Source organism: Protobothrops mucrosquamatus, unplaced genomic scaffold (assembly GCF_001527695.2).
Source record: "Protobothrops mucrosquamatus isolate PMUCROS unplaced genomic scaffold, P.Mucros_1.0 scaffold3932, whole genome shotgun sequence".
Classification (NCBI taxonomy): Eukaryota; Metazoa; Chordata; class Lepidosauria; order Squamata; family Viperidae; genus Protobothrops; species Protobothrops mucrosquamatus.
The window spans coordinates 35,828-49,982 of NW_015389876.1; positions in this window are offsets into that span (position 1 = coordinate 35,828).

The window sequence follows — 14,155 nt, forward strand, 5'->3', positions numbered from 1 at the left end:
ATAATTTTAATTACGACACAGCTACTAATATTTGGCTTTTAATTTGGTCTTAGAGGGGTTTTTATTTTGGTATTTATTAACTTTATTTTGGTATTTTATTGTTACTTGTTTTTAATATGCTGTGCACCGCCCTGAGTCCTTCGGGAGAAGGGCGGTATATAAATCAAATTAATAAATAAATAAATTAATTAATAAATAATAAATAAATCTGCTTATCCCCTCTTATTTTGACATCTCTCTCGTATCCTGTTTCCTCCGGCCATTTCTGAGTTCAGAGAAAAACAAGTAAACAATTAAAATACGCTTCCCCTCCTCCTTTATCTTCCTAACTTCCAATTTAGAAGCCTTCTATAAACATCAAGTCGGTGTCATAATTATAGGGACTTCCTTCGATAAATATACTCCTGCACCACAAGAAATGTTATTTGCCAGGAAGAGAATTTTTTTTTAAAAAAAAAAATAATAATCTAGATTTCTTGGCGGATCATATCATATGAGAGAGGAGACAGGAACGAGTGATAAAATTGAATATTTGGGGGTTTGAATATGCTGTGTCCGTCATCTCTGCAGAAACAGCAGCTCTGTCAATGTTATGGTGGACATAGGAACGCAGAATATGGCCAAATCCAGTTTATTTTTTTCCATACCTTTCCACCATTGTGGACGGCAAACCACAAGGGTTGCCAGGAAATCAATATATATATATATATATTTAAACAAGTTTTATTAATTTTCCAATTTTACAAAACTCCAAGTGTTAGGGTGATTGGGTGGTCCATAATCAAATAACAAGCTCTTTCATGCATATGTTACATCATCAAAAAATTTCTCTCTATTTCCCTTAGTTATTGTATCACATTCAAATTAATACATTGCTAATTATAACTCAAGTCAGTTAAAACATTTATCAATATATTTTGTCTTATATGCCTTCATATCCTGTTTTGAATTTCAGCTAATTTCAGTTACAGTATTCCAGTTAATATCCACAGTCTTTAGATTTCGGGTGACCCAAAGTTCCCTTAGTTCATCACAAAATAATTGTCATATCTAAAATACATGTATTATTTACTCAGATAGCTTCTTACTTTATTTCACAAACATATTCTATTTCTCATCCTAATACCTCATCCCTTACTAATAAAATAACCTTTATCATCTCAATCCAAGTTCTATATTATAACCCAAAACTATTATTCGAGTAACTATTTTTTTATTTCCCTTATAAATCTAGATCCTAAATATTAAATCAATTAGTATCTTTTAAGTTCTCCTTAGGCCATTAAGTGAGATTTTAAAGAGATTTTAAACTCTTCCATTATAGGCCACATTAAAAAAAACTGTTTTTAAATCTAACTCTAGCTTTCGCCAGGAAATCAATATTGAGATGTCCATGAAGTTACAGGTAAATCCTCAATTTAGAACAGTTCCTTTTGTGACTGATTCAAAGTTACAACGGCACTGAAAAAAGTGACTTTTCACACTTAACGAGCGTTGCAGCCTCCCCATCGTCACGGGATCAAAATTCAGACTCTTGGCAACTGACTTGTGTCTATGACGGTTGCCATGTCCCGGATCAAAGTGTCCCGGTCACATTCAGTGACCTTCAGACGAGCAGTGAGAAAGCCAGATTCTAAATTGACTGGTGGGGATATGTCTATAGACCTTTAAACTCAATTCTTCGGAGCTCAGCCTTCCTTGTGGTCCAAATCTCAACAGTCATATATTACTATATGGGAAGTCAGCCCCCCCAGAGAAGGAAATATTAAAAGGGCAGAATATATTTCCCTAAAGGATTTTAAAAGCAGAAACCAACCCTGCCCCCAAGTCTCTCTGTCCCAAGCAGAAACCAAGTCTGCAGAACTGCAGATGATAATCTTGTCAGAAAGACTGGAATCAGGAAAGTGGGATTAGGAAGAAAGATCCCTAGAATCAACAACAAAAATCTAAGAGTCATCAGCCCCAGCCCCAGGGAAGCAGGATATGACCCTTGGGACATGATAGGATTAACCCACCACCATCAGAATACCAGAAAGGCACACTCAGGTCAAAGTTCATGCCACAGGAACAACTCCAAACAAAAGGCTCCAGAGGGTATAAAAACCCACTCCCTACATGTGCTCTCCCCTTTTTTCTTCCAGAGCCATCTTTCTGTCTGGCTCTTCTCTTCAATAAACTGCAACCTTCTTTCTAAAGCAGTCGCCATGTTGTTTATTCCCGGCTTGGACTGAACCCCGATGAAGATTTTTCCTTCAACAACTACTACATATATTACCATAGAATGACAATGCTCTGATTTTCTGCCACTTAAAAAGTTTGGCAGAGGAAGCTGTGATAAGAAGAAGTTCGATAAAAAGGCGGAAGTCTTTAAAAATAATAACACATTCAGCAACTTCATCCCTTGTCTCACCTTCAAATGCTTTCTATTTTAGGGATAATTAGGGAAAAGTGTAACTACATATGGAAATAGGGTGCATTCAGATCCTAGAAATAGGCACGGCAAGAATGATTCAACGAGGGCAGGAATTTACCGTGCTTGACGTGCTTACAAATTGCCAGAAAAGTAAAAAAGATATAATGGGAAAGGAGAGAGTTTAAGAAAGATGACAGAATTTAAACCACCTACACAGAATCAAGACCATCTACGTAAATGTATACACAAACTTATAAATGGGAAGAACTGGGGGAAAAAATCAGTACAATTTATCCTGTGCAAATAATCTAAGGGAAAATTAGTATAATTTTTTTACAGATGATAACTCCATCAGTCATTACAAAAGTAGGTAAATCATGAAATACAAATGTCACAACATACAAAGAACATTTTATCATACACTGTGGTTGTCTAAAAAAACCTCAGAAGTGAAAATTGACACCATATTGCCTGAATCTGGAACATGAGTTGGGGAGAGAGCATTTAACTTATCTTCTTTAATCAATCAGAATAGAGCCTGGAGGGCATCTAGTCCAGCTCCCTGCTCAAGCAGGAGACCCTGTACAATTTGAGACAGGTGGCTGTCCAGTTTCTTCTTAAAAACCTCCAGTGATGGAGCACCTACAACTTCTGAAGCAAGTTGTTCCACTGGTCAATTGTTCTCACTGTTAGGAAGTTTCTCCTTAATTCCAGGTTGCTTCTCTCCTTGATTAGTTTCCATCCATTGTTTCTTATTTTGCCTTCTGGAGAATAGCTTGACTCCCTCTTCTTTGTGGCCGCCCCCCAAGTACTGGAAGACTGCTATCATGTCATCCCTAGTCCTTCTTTTCTCTAGACTAGCCACATCAAAACCCTACAACCGTTCTTCATATGTTTTAGTCTCCAAGCCTTTAATCATCCTAGTTGCTGTTCTCGGCACTTTTTCCAAAAGTCTCAACATCTTTTTTTTTTTGTAACGTGGTGACCAAAACTGAATGCAGTCTTCTCCTGGTTCAGATCTTGACCAAAATATTCTCTCTCCATCGAGGCTTCTCTGCAGCTACAAATAGCCTGCTTCCCTTCAGCTGTTATTTATATAACAGAACTTTCCCTGTTGAAGTCTAAAAGTTAAGCTACGTCAAATCTCTTCTTTCATATGTTTGTTTTCCCAGACTGAGATGAAAGTCTGCAGCTGGCACTTTCCATCACCCAGCTCTGATATAGTTTCCAGCCATGACATTTTATTTTTTCCCCCCGTTTTAATCTTTTTATTATTATTTTTAAAGTTTTTTATTGGTTTTTTTCATACAGTTCAGTAGTACTCGTTCAACAAACATGTTGCCTGAGTTTATCATTCACTAATACAGATTTAATTCCTAATCCCTTATTCTTTTCTCCAGCCATCGATATAACAAGTCCCAAGTCTGATAGCATACTGTTTCTTCTTTTTCTTTCAACCTCAGAGTAAGTCTGTCCATTTCCGCACAATCTAGTATTTTTTTTTAATTATTCCTCCTCTGGTGGTATTTCTTCATTTTTTCTAATATTGTGCGAATACGATTCAAGTTCGGTTCCAAGCCGGGAGTAAGACACTGGGAATAAAATGGAAGCTAAGCTGCTGGAAATAAAATGGAGGCTGACCGCTTAGAAAAGAAGGTTCTTGTTTATTGATGAGGAGAACCAACAACAGCATGTGGTTCTGGGACAGCTGACCACTTGATTTGGTGACTACAAGGATTTTTATCCAGTTTTACAGCATTTCATAATTCGGAGCCTTGCTTTGTNCAAAACAAACATAATTAATTTTATCCCTTATCTTTACTCTGCCTATTACCTCCATTGAGCTCTCTTTGTAAATCATATTGATTCAATGTTCCCGCTTTTCGCAAAAGCCAGGGGTTGAAACATTGTTCTTATATTTCTTTTCCTGAGTTTTATTCTTGTGATTTGGGAGGGGGCATAGTAAAATGGATGTGTGTGTGTGTGTGTTTTTTAACACAATACCTTCACTTAACTGGAGCTTGTTCAGACAACAGTTCCTGATCTGCATAAAAAGACCTGGATTGCATCCAATGGGCATCAGGTTGGGGAAGACTGGAGAACAGCCAACAAACAGAGAAATTTTAAGGTTGTTTTTTTTAAAATTGGTCTACGGAAATCAAAAGAGTTTTTTTGTTTTGCTTTCTTAATACCCTTTAATCTTAAGGTATTAATTTTATTCCCCTTCCCCTTTGGATTAACACGTAAAGAATATTTGTACAACCCTATCTCTCCATTAGCAAAAGCAAGTATATTAAACAGAACAAAGAGAGGTAAAACAAATTACTTTCCATTCCTGTAGTAGAGTAAGCAAAATTTTGCCCGTCTTTAGGAGCTCTTGAACAATAGAAGAAACAGGAAAGAGCTGAAGAAGCTTCTGGGATGAGAAGCGAAACGTCTTCAAAGAAAAAGCAGAAAGTCCAGTTGCCTCTTGAAAAAGCACCTTTGGGACAACCATGACCTGGATGGCTGAAAATCTCCATAGACAAGAAACAGGAAAAAAGGAAAAGTGTTTAATTATTCAATTATTTTCTAACAGGATGGGATCTGTTTGTGTGTACTTGTGAAGAAATGTTTTACAGGATATGTTTTCTCGAAAAAAGAAGAAAGTCATAAAAACAGATCGGAGAACAAAGCTAGCCAGTGTTTAAAAATAACACAGTTCCAATCTTTAAATCTTTATCAGTTTCTACTCGGTTAAATAGAGTTTTCCTTTTCTAGTAATATATAGTGCCAGCACGTTGTAAAAACTCTGTGACGGTTTGCGGCTTACAAGTTTGTGAGGCCACCAGAAACCGTGAAATTCTATTAAGAAAAAATATATTGTTCGTTACATAAATCATATCCAGTTATTAGCTTAGTTAAACCGAAGTCTACAGGCAGTCCCGGCTTTATTTGGTAATAATGCTTCTGTTACAACGTGATCGTGTCATCTTCGTTTGATTGGCAAGAAGGATAATTTTTTATCTTCTTTTCAAGAACAGCAAGGCTCAGAATCTAGATAGATCAAACCGAAGTCTGATCAGACAGATTTCTCCAAATTTGAGGACTATCCGTACGGTCTTCACAATTTTCTGTTGGCAGGCAAAGTATAGGCCAGGGGTAGGCAACCTTGGCTCTCTTATGACTCGTGGACTTCAACTCCCAGAATTCCTGAGTCAGCCATGTTGAGGGGAAAGGGAGAGGTTTCCAAGCTGAGCCATGCTGGCTCAGGAATTCTGGGAGTTGAAGTCCACAAGTCATAAAGCGCCCTAGGCCTAGGCCAGAGGTAGGCAACCTTGGCTCTTTTATGACTCGTGGACTTCAACTCCCAGAATTCCTCAGCCAGCATGTCTCAGTCTAACATGGCAAGGCAGCCAGGATACTCTAATACAGAGTTCCCCAATCTTTCTCGGTTGGCAGACCGGAGGGAAAGGGAGGGGAAAGCATCTTATTCGCACGCGCATGCGTGCTCGTGCACGAGCCCATGAGCATACGCGTCATGCAAACGGGGTGGGGCTAGTGCTTGCATGATACTTGCTAGCCTTGCCTCATTCTTGTGCAGCACAGCACCCTATTTCTGCGCCCTGCAGTGCATTGGTGCCTGTTTTCGTGCCCTGAGGCGCGGTATCAGCCCATTTTTGCACCCCGAGCTGTGGTCTCGGCCCGTTTTCACGCCGCGTGGCGTCCTGTTTTTGTGCTCCAAGGTGCGGCATCGGCCCGTTTTCGTGCTTCAAGGTGCGATGGCATCCTGTGTTTGTGCCCCAAGGCGTTGTAGCGGCCCATTTTTGCACTGCATAGCGGGGTGTCCTGTTTTCGTGTCCCACGGCCATGGTGCTAGCATGAGTGGGGGTGTGCACGCACACATGTGCACGCACTGGCCATTCTGTCCCACGGCCCAGTGGCCAGCAGCCCACAGCCCACTACCGGGCCGTGGCCCACAGGTTGGGGACCCCTGCTGTAATGAGCCAAAGCATGGGTAGGCAACGTTGGCTCTTTTATGACTGATGGACTTCAACTCCCAGAATTCCTCAGCCAGCATGGCTCAGCTTGGAAACCTCTCCCTGTCCCCTCAGCGTGGCTGGCTCAGGAATTCTGGTCGTTGAAGTCCACCAGTCATAAAAGAGCCAAGGTTGCCTACCCCGAGCCAAAGAGTGCAAATATTTATTTGAAATAACAAGTGAGGCCTGCGAATGCGAGATGATACACACTCATAAACATGGCATTCAATGGGTGTTCCCTGCTCTATTTTAAAGACATTTAATTCGCTGGCATTTGGCCTGTTTAAACTTTATTTTATTTAAAGATAGGTAAACCCATATTTTACAAGCAAGAGCTTGCTTTAACAGGTCGCCTTAGATTTAAAAAAAAATCCATCTTTAGCACCTCCTTTCCTTCGCAAGAACTTCAGTTTTATGTTCCTGATACGAAAGAGATCCACCCATGAGCTTAGCTTTGAGCCAATTCACACAGAAAGGCTGAGGATTTTTTCCCCCATGGAAATAATCTTTCCCCTCTACCTGAATCTAAAATTCACGTGTGATCCCGACGTGCGGCAGAAGCTGAATTACAAGTTTCAACTTTAATAAAGTTGAATAAGTTTAATAAAAGATGCCTCCCGCCGAAAAACAACCTAGATCTGCAGGTGAAGTTCCATCTATAACTCTGGATGAAGTTGACGTGTCTAGAGTTAATCCAGAATGTGGATTGGTTTTTTTCTGGACTCATGACTACTCCTTAAAAAGCAAGTCGAAGCAAAGCTTCCCAGAATTTCATTCAGTGTACCAGTTGTGTCATTTCCAGCATTAGGAGTCGCTGTGCGTAGTCTTTCACGCCTTGCTTTCTTCCAGGTTTGTCTACCGCAAGTCACCCAGGTGAGGCTGCCCTTCAAAACCAGTATAAAGCCAGCTGTCCAGGTAGCTATGTCACATCTAAAATTGCCCATATGACACTTGGACTCCAGGAATTGGACCGATTATCATCCATTTCCAGGAGCAATTCAAGCACCTGGTTGTCTATGGACCTTCTCAATCATCCAGGCCATGGTTATCCCAAAGATGTTTTTCCAAAAGGCAACTGGCCTTTTTAACTAGGCCATTGGACCTGCTTGTTTTTTTAATAATAATAAAAAGTTGGAAGGGACCTTGAAAGTCATCTAGTCCAACCCCCTGCTCAGGCAGAAAACCCTATACCATTTCAGACAAATGGCTGTCCAGAGTCTCTTCTTAAAAACTTCCAGTGTTGGAGCATTCACCAATTCTGGAGGCAGGTTGTTCCACTGATTAATTGTTCTAACTGTCAGGAAATTTCTCATTAGTTCCAGGTTGCTTCTTTCCTTGATTAGTTTCCATCTGTTGCTTCTTGTCCTACCTTCAGGGGCTTTGGAGAATAGCTTGACTCCCTCTTCTTTGGGGCATCCCTTGAGATATTGGAAGACTGCTATCATGTCCCCCCTCGTCCTTCTCTTCATTAAACTAGACATACTCAATTCCAGCAACCGTTCCTTGTATGTTTTAGCCTCCAGTCCCCTAATCATCTTTGTTGCTCTTCTCTGTACTCTTTCCAGAGTCTCAACATCTTTTTTACATCGTGGTGACCAAAACTGGATGCAGTATTCCAAGTGTGGCCTTACCAAGGCCTTGTAAAGTGGTATTAACACTTCAGGTGATCTTGATTCTATCCCTCTGTTAATGCAGCCTAGCACTGTGTTGGCTTTTTTGGCAGCTGCACCTGCTGTTAGATGTGTCCATCAAAGAAAAAAACCCAAGAAAGTCCAGTTGCCTTTTGGAAAAGCATATTTGGAAGAACCACCTGGTTGTCATCTCATAAGCCCTACATGGCTCAGATCTCCTGGGTCTCTTTAAGAGTGTCCTCTTGATCCCTGCAGGAACTCTTAGTCAGGCCTTCTCAATGGAGGGTCCTCCATCCATAGAACAGCTTGACCTCAAAGATCCCAACCCACCATCTTTCTGTTGAATCTCTGCAGGGCTTTTAAAAGAGGACTGTTTGATGATGCATATCAGAGATGCTAAGATCTGATCTATCCTGAATAGGGGATGCTGTCAGCCATTTCAAGTTTACAAGGTTGTAATTCTCTGGCACTTCCAATCTTTTTCCTGATCTTTGCACGCCTTCAAGAACCAAGCAGCCCAGCAAAATTAATAATAATAATAGTAAAATTGGAAGCGACCTTGGAGGTCATCTAGTCCAACCCCCTGCTCAGGCAGGAAACCCTATACCATTTCAGACAAATGGCTGTCCAGTCTCTTCTTAAAAACCTCCAGTGTTGGAGCATTCACCGCTTCTGGAGGCAGGTTGTTCCACTGGTTAATTGTTCCAACGGTCAGGAAGTTTCTCCTTAGTTCTAAGTTGCTTCTCTCCTTGCTTAGTTTCCATCCGTTGCTTCTTGTCCTGCCTTCAGGCGCTTTGGAGAATAGCTTGACTCCCTCTTCTTTGGGGCAGCCCCTGAGATATTGGAACACTGCTATCCTGTCCCGCCTCGTCCTTCTCTTCATTAAACTAATTATTAGACAGATAACCAGGGGCTCCTTCAAACCCTGTTTAAGATCCAGTCGCCTTTGCTTTCCAACCTATTACCTTTAGAAAAAAAAATATCCAGAGGATGGAAGGAATGCGTAAACACATACAAAATAAACAAATCCCTTCATGTTTAGGTTAGTGGTGATCTCTGCTTGAAAGGTCTATTTATTGAAGGGACCATATTTACTTTTGCACATTATGAAACCTTGCTTCTCCTGAGAATTCTGGATCTTTTACGCATCAGGCGGGCATCCCGGACATGTTAAATCCATGCCATCAGATTGCTGCTGTTTTGAGGATTTGTTAAAGGAAGCAAATTTCTGAAACACCATTGTTGGGTGATGCCAAGATCTGACTTATTCCTGATCAAACTGCATACACAATTTACAGATTTACCTGTTCCCCCAGCTGCTGCCTTCTTTATGCATTTCGAAGGATTACAAGTTAATCATTCACAAATATGTATACAATGATTTCCAAACTCACTATCCGCTTCTTGGATCACAAGCTATGAGTCACTGGAAGAATTATCTCAAGGGCATAGAAATATGAATTTGATAAGGAGCTGAATGTTCAGGGACAATGATCATCTGGAAGAGGAATAAAGCTCTCACACAGCCTGATTTCTTGGGACGGAGGAAAACCCCTTCCAATATACCTCGGGCACTGATGACGTTACCTACCTGGGTCGTGAAACGTCTATAAGAAATCAGCTTATTTAAGAAAGCACAAAGAACCCCATAGTTCAATCCTCTCCGTGTTTAAGAATCAGAAATCCATTCTGAGTTATACTGTACCTCAAGGTGTATGATAGACATTTAAAAAGATGTTGATCTAGATTACATACTCAACTTGTGTTGATGGCATTGTGGGAACAATCCAGAGAAAGAAATATTTTTGGGGAAATAATAATAATAATAATAATAATAATAATAATAATAATAATAATAATAATAATAATAATAATAATAATAATAATAATAAAAAAGTTGGAGGGGACCTTGGAGGTCATCTAGTCCAACCCCCTGCTCAGGCAGGAAACCCTATACCATTTTAGACCAATGGCTGTCCAGTCTCTTCTTAAAAACTTCCAGTGTTGGAGCATTCACCACTTCTGGAGGCAGGTTGTTCCACTGGTTAATTGTTCTAACTGTCAGGAAGTTTCTCCTCAGTTCCAGATTGCTTCTCTCCTTGATTAGTTTCCATCCGTTGCTTCTTGTTCTGCCTTCGGGCGCATTAAATTAAATTTAATATTAAAAAGGCAGAATATATTTCCCCAAAGGAATAATGGAGAAGATCTTTGAAAAGACAGAAACTTCTCCATACTCCTGCCCCCCCAGCCAGACAACTCGGCAGAAACCAGCTTTTAGAAATGCAGATATAATAACCCATTCAGGAAGGTTGGAGCCCTCCAGCTAGAAGCTGAAGAGATCAGGAAGACAAAGACCCTTACAATCTACATACCCCACCCAAACTCTAAGACAGGACATCCTAGGATTAACCCACCACCATCAGAAAGGCACACTCAGACTAAGGTCAAAGTTCATGACACAGAAACAACTCCAAACAAAAGCCCAAGAAGGTATAAAAACCCACTCCTTACATCTGCCCGCTCTCTTTTTTCCCAGAGCCATCTTTCTGTCTGGCTCTCCTCTTCAATAAACTACAACCTTCTTTCTAAAGCAGTCACCATGTTGTTTATTCCCGGCTTGGACTGAACCCTGAGGAAGACTTTTCCTTCAACAGCACCAATGGTACATATTCTAAAAGCAAAATAAGCTACCTCTTGTTAGTTTGAAGAACGAGGTGAAGCGTGAAGGTCTATACGATTCAGGAAACTCCAGAAATGTAGGCTAGATTGGGAAATAAAAAAAAAAAACCATTGTGGAAATTCTTAGACATCCAGGTCATGGTTGTCCCAAAAGTGCTTTTTCAAAAGGCAACTGGACTTTCTTGTTTTTCCTCGAAGATTTTGTTTTTCCTTGAAGGATTTCCTTGTTTCTCCTTGAAGGATTTCCTTATTTCTCATCCAAAAAGCTTCTTCGGTTCTGACTGAATGGTAGGGGATGGAAGGAGTTATATCTTTGCAGATATAAATCTGCACTCTTTCTTAGAGTTGTTGAGGTCAATTCTTTGCTCTTCTTCCAAAGTCTCAACATCTTTTTTTGTAACGTGGTGACCAAAATTGGATACTGTATTCCAGGTGTGGCCTTACTAAAGCTTTATAAAGCGGTACTAATACTTCACGTGATTTCGATTCTATGCCTCTGTTTATGCCACCTAGGATTGTATTAGTTTGTATAATAAGATGATATCCAATCCAGGACGGTAACAAAATGTGCTTATGCCGGTAATCTTCGACTTACAATAATTTGTTTAGTGATTGTTCAATGACTTGTGACCGTTTTTTCACGCTTATGACCATTGAAGCATCCCCATGGTCAGGTGATCAAAATTTAGATGCTTGGCAAGTGGTTCATATTTACGACGGTTGCAGCGTCCCGGGGTCACGTGATCCCCTTTTGCGACCTTCTGACAAGCAAAGTCAACGGGGAAGCCAGATTCACTAAACAACCGGGAGTCTTCAAACTTGGCCCTTTTATGACTTGTGGACTTCAATTCCCAGAATTCCTCAGCCAGCCTCCATTTTGTTTGTTAGATTTAAGACAGGGGTCTTCAAACTTGGCCCTTTTGTGACTTGTGGACTTCAACTCCCAGAATTCCTCAGCCGGCCTCCATTTTGTTTGTTAGATTTAAGACAGGGGTCTTCGAACTTGGCCCTTTTATGACTCGTGGACTTCAACAACTCCCAGAATTCCTCAGCCAGCCTCCATTTTGTTTGTTAGATTTAAGACAGGGGTCTTCGAACTTGGCCCTTTTATGACTTGTGGACTTCAACTCCCAGAATTCCTCAGCCAGGCACGCTGGCTGAGGAATTCTGGGAGTTGAAGTCCACAAGTCATAAAAGGGCCAAGTTTGAAGACCCCTGACTTAACCCCTCTGCGGTGATTCACTTAACAACTGTGGTAAGAAAGGTCACACAATGGGGCAAAACTGAACAACTGTCTTGCTTAGAAATTTTGAGCGTAATTATGGTCATAAGGTGAGGTCTACCTGTATGGGAAGCCTACAGGTATCTTGAGGGATTGTATATCTTCTCTTTTAAAATAAAAAAATAAAAAATAGGCACTCTGCCTGGACACAAAAGCCAACTTATATCGTTTGAAGTGCATATAAATGACTTTGTGTCTGAGCCTATCCAACTATTTCCTCAGACAGAGCTTAATTATAGGGTCTCCCAGAACAGATAATAGATGGTATTAAAGCACAAATAATCCTTTTCCTTCCTCTCCTCCTGAACTATAATTTGTGGTTTCTAATTTTCAGACCAGCGCTAGCTAGCGAACGCAGAAGGCGTATCCCCACGAACAAAGGGATTGTTGAGGTGAGCTTCAGAATATACAAGCTTTCACCTGAACGCCGATTAGAACCGGAGGCTATTGAAATATACTTGGCAAGATCCGTTTCTGGTTCCAAAGCTGAGATATGGTCGCTGCTTGGGTCCAGTAGGAAAGAAAACTCCAGAAATTGCACCTTAGGCTCATTATTAGAACAAATAAAATATTGCAAAAAGCAAGCTAGCTTCCAAAACTTGCTTCAAATAGAGGTTAAGTCAAATGTCCACCACCGATTAAAAAAAAAAAATTGCTGTGTGCAATATTTATTTATTTATTTAGAGAATTAATATGGCTGCCCGCTGACTTTGGAGGTGGGGGGCTTACAAAAAAGAAAAGCCTAATATAGCTGGATCTTCTTCTGATGTGCTTTCACACATTGCTTTCTTGTCCTGGCCCTTAGAAGAGGCTCTTGAATTCCTTCAGATTTGCTGCTCTGGAAGAATTTAAGCCAGGGGTCTTCAAACTTGGCCCTTTTATGACTTGCGGACTTCAATTCCCAGAATTCCTCAGCCAGCCTCCATTTTGTTTGTTAGATTGAAGCCAGGGGTCTTCAAACCTGGCCCTTTTATGACTGGTGGACTTCAACTCCCAGAATTCCTCAGCCAGGCACGTGCCTGGCTGAGGAATTCTGGGAGTTGAAGTCCACCAGTCATAAAAGGGCCAAGTTTGAAGACCCCCGATTTAAGCCACCTAATGTTTTAATAAATGTTTTAGCACAGGGCACCTGAACGTAGCTATAGTTTTTAAGTGTGGTAATCATTTTGGCAAGCGTCTAACATAATTTCAACTCTTACTAAGAGGTTTACGAGGAAGATGGCCGGAGAAAAGCAGTGGAAGGTTGTGTCTGTGTGTATTTGACTAGTAGGAGCTGGTTTGTCTACTGCAATGTTCGGCTTCTTTGTAACCAACACACACATATATATATATAATTGGTTACAAAGAAGTCAAACATTGCAATATATATATATATATTTAGCTTTGTAGTTCCTTGTATCTTGATAATACTATACGTACCTCTGTAGCTTTCAGGATCTTGTCTATGGAACAGTGCAAGTACTCCTCAACTTACAACAGTTCACTTTGTTGTTGTTGTTAGTTGCGAAGTCGTGTCCGACCCATCGCGACCCCATGGACAATGTTCCTCCAGGCCTTCCTGTCCTCTACCATCTTCTGGAGTCCATCGAAGCTCATGCCTCCTGCTTCAGTGACTCCATCCAGCCACCTCCTTCTCTGTCGTCCCCTTCTTCTCTTGCCCTCCATCTTTCCCAGCATTAGGCTCTTCTCCAGTGAGTCCTTCCTTCTCATTAGGTGGCCAAAGTACTTGAGTTTCAACTACAGGATCTGGCCTTCTAAAGAGCAGTCGGGGTTGATCTCCTCTAGGACTGACCGGTTGGATTGCCTTGCAGTCCAGGGGACTCGCAGGAGTCTTCTCCAGCACCAGAGTTCAAAGGCCTCCATTCTTTGTTGCTCAGCCTTTCTTATGGTCCAAGTTTCACAGCCATACATTGCAACTGGGAAAACCATGGCCTTGACTATACGCACTTTTGTTGGCGGGGTGACGTCTCTGCTTTTTAGTGTGCTGTCTAGATTTGCCATAGCTTTCCTCCCCAGGAGCAAGCGTCTTTTAATTTCTTGGCTGCAGTCCCCATCTGAGGTGATCTTGGAGCCCAGGAAGATAAAATCTGTCACTACCTCCATTCCTTCCCCATGATCTGGCATTAGGGGA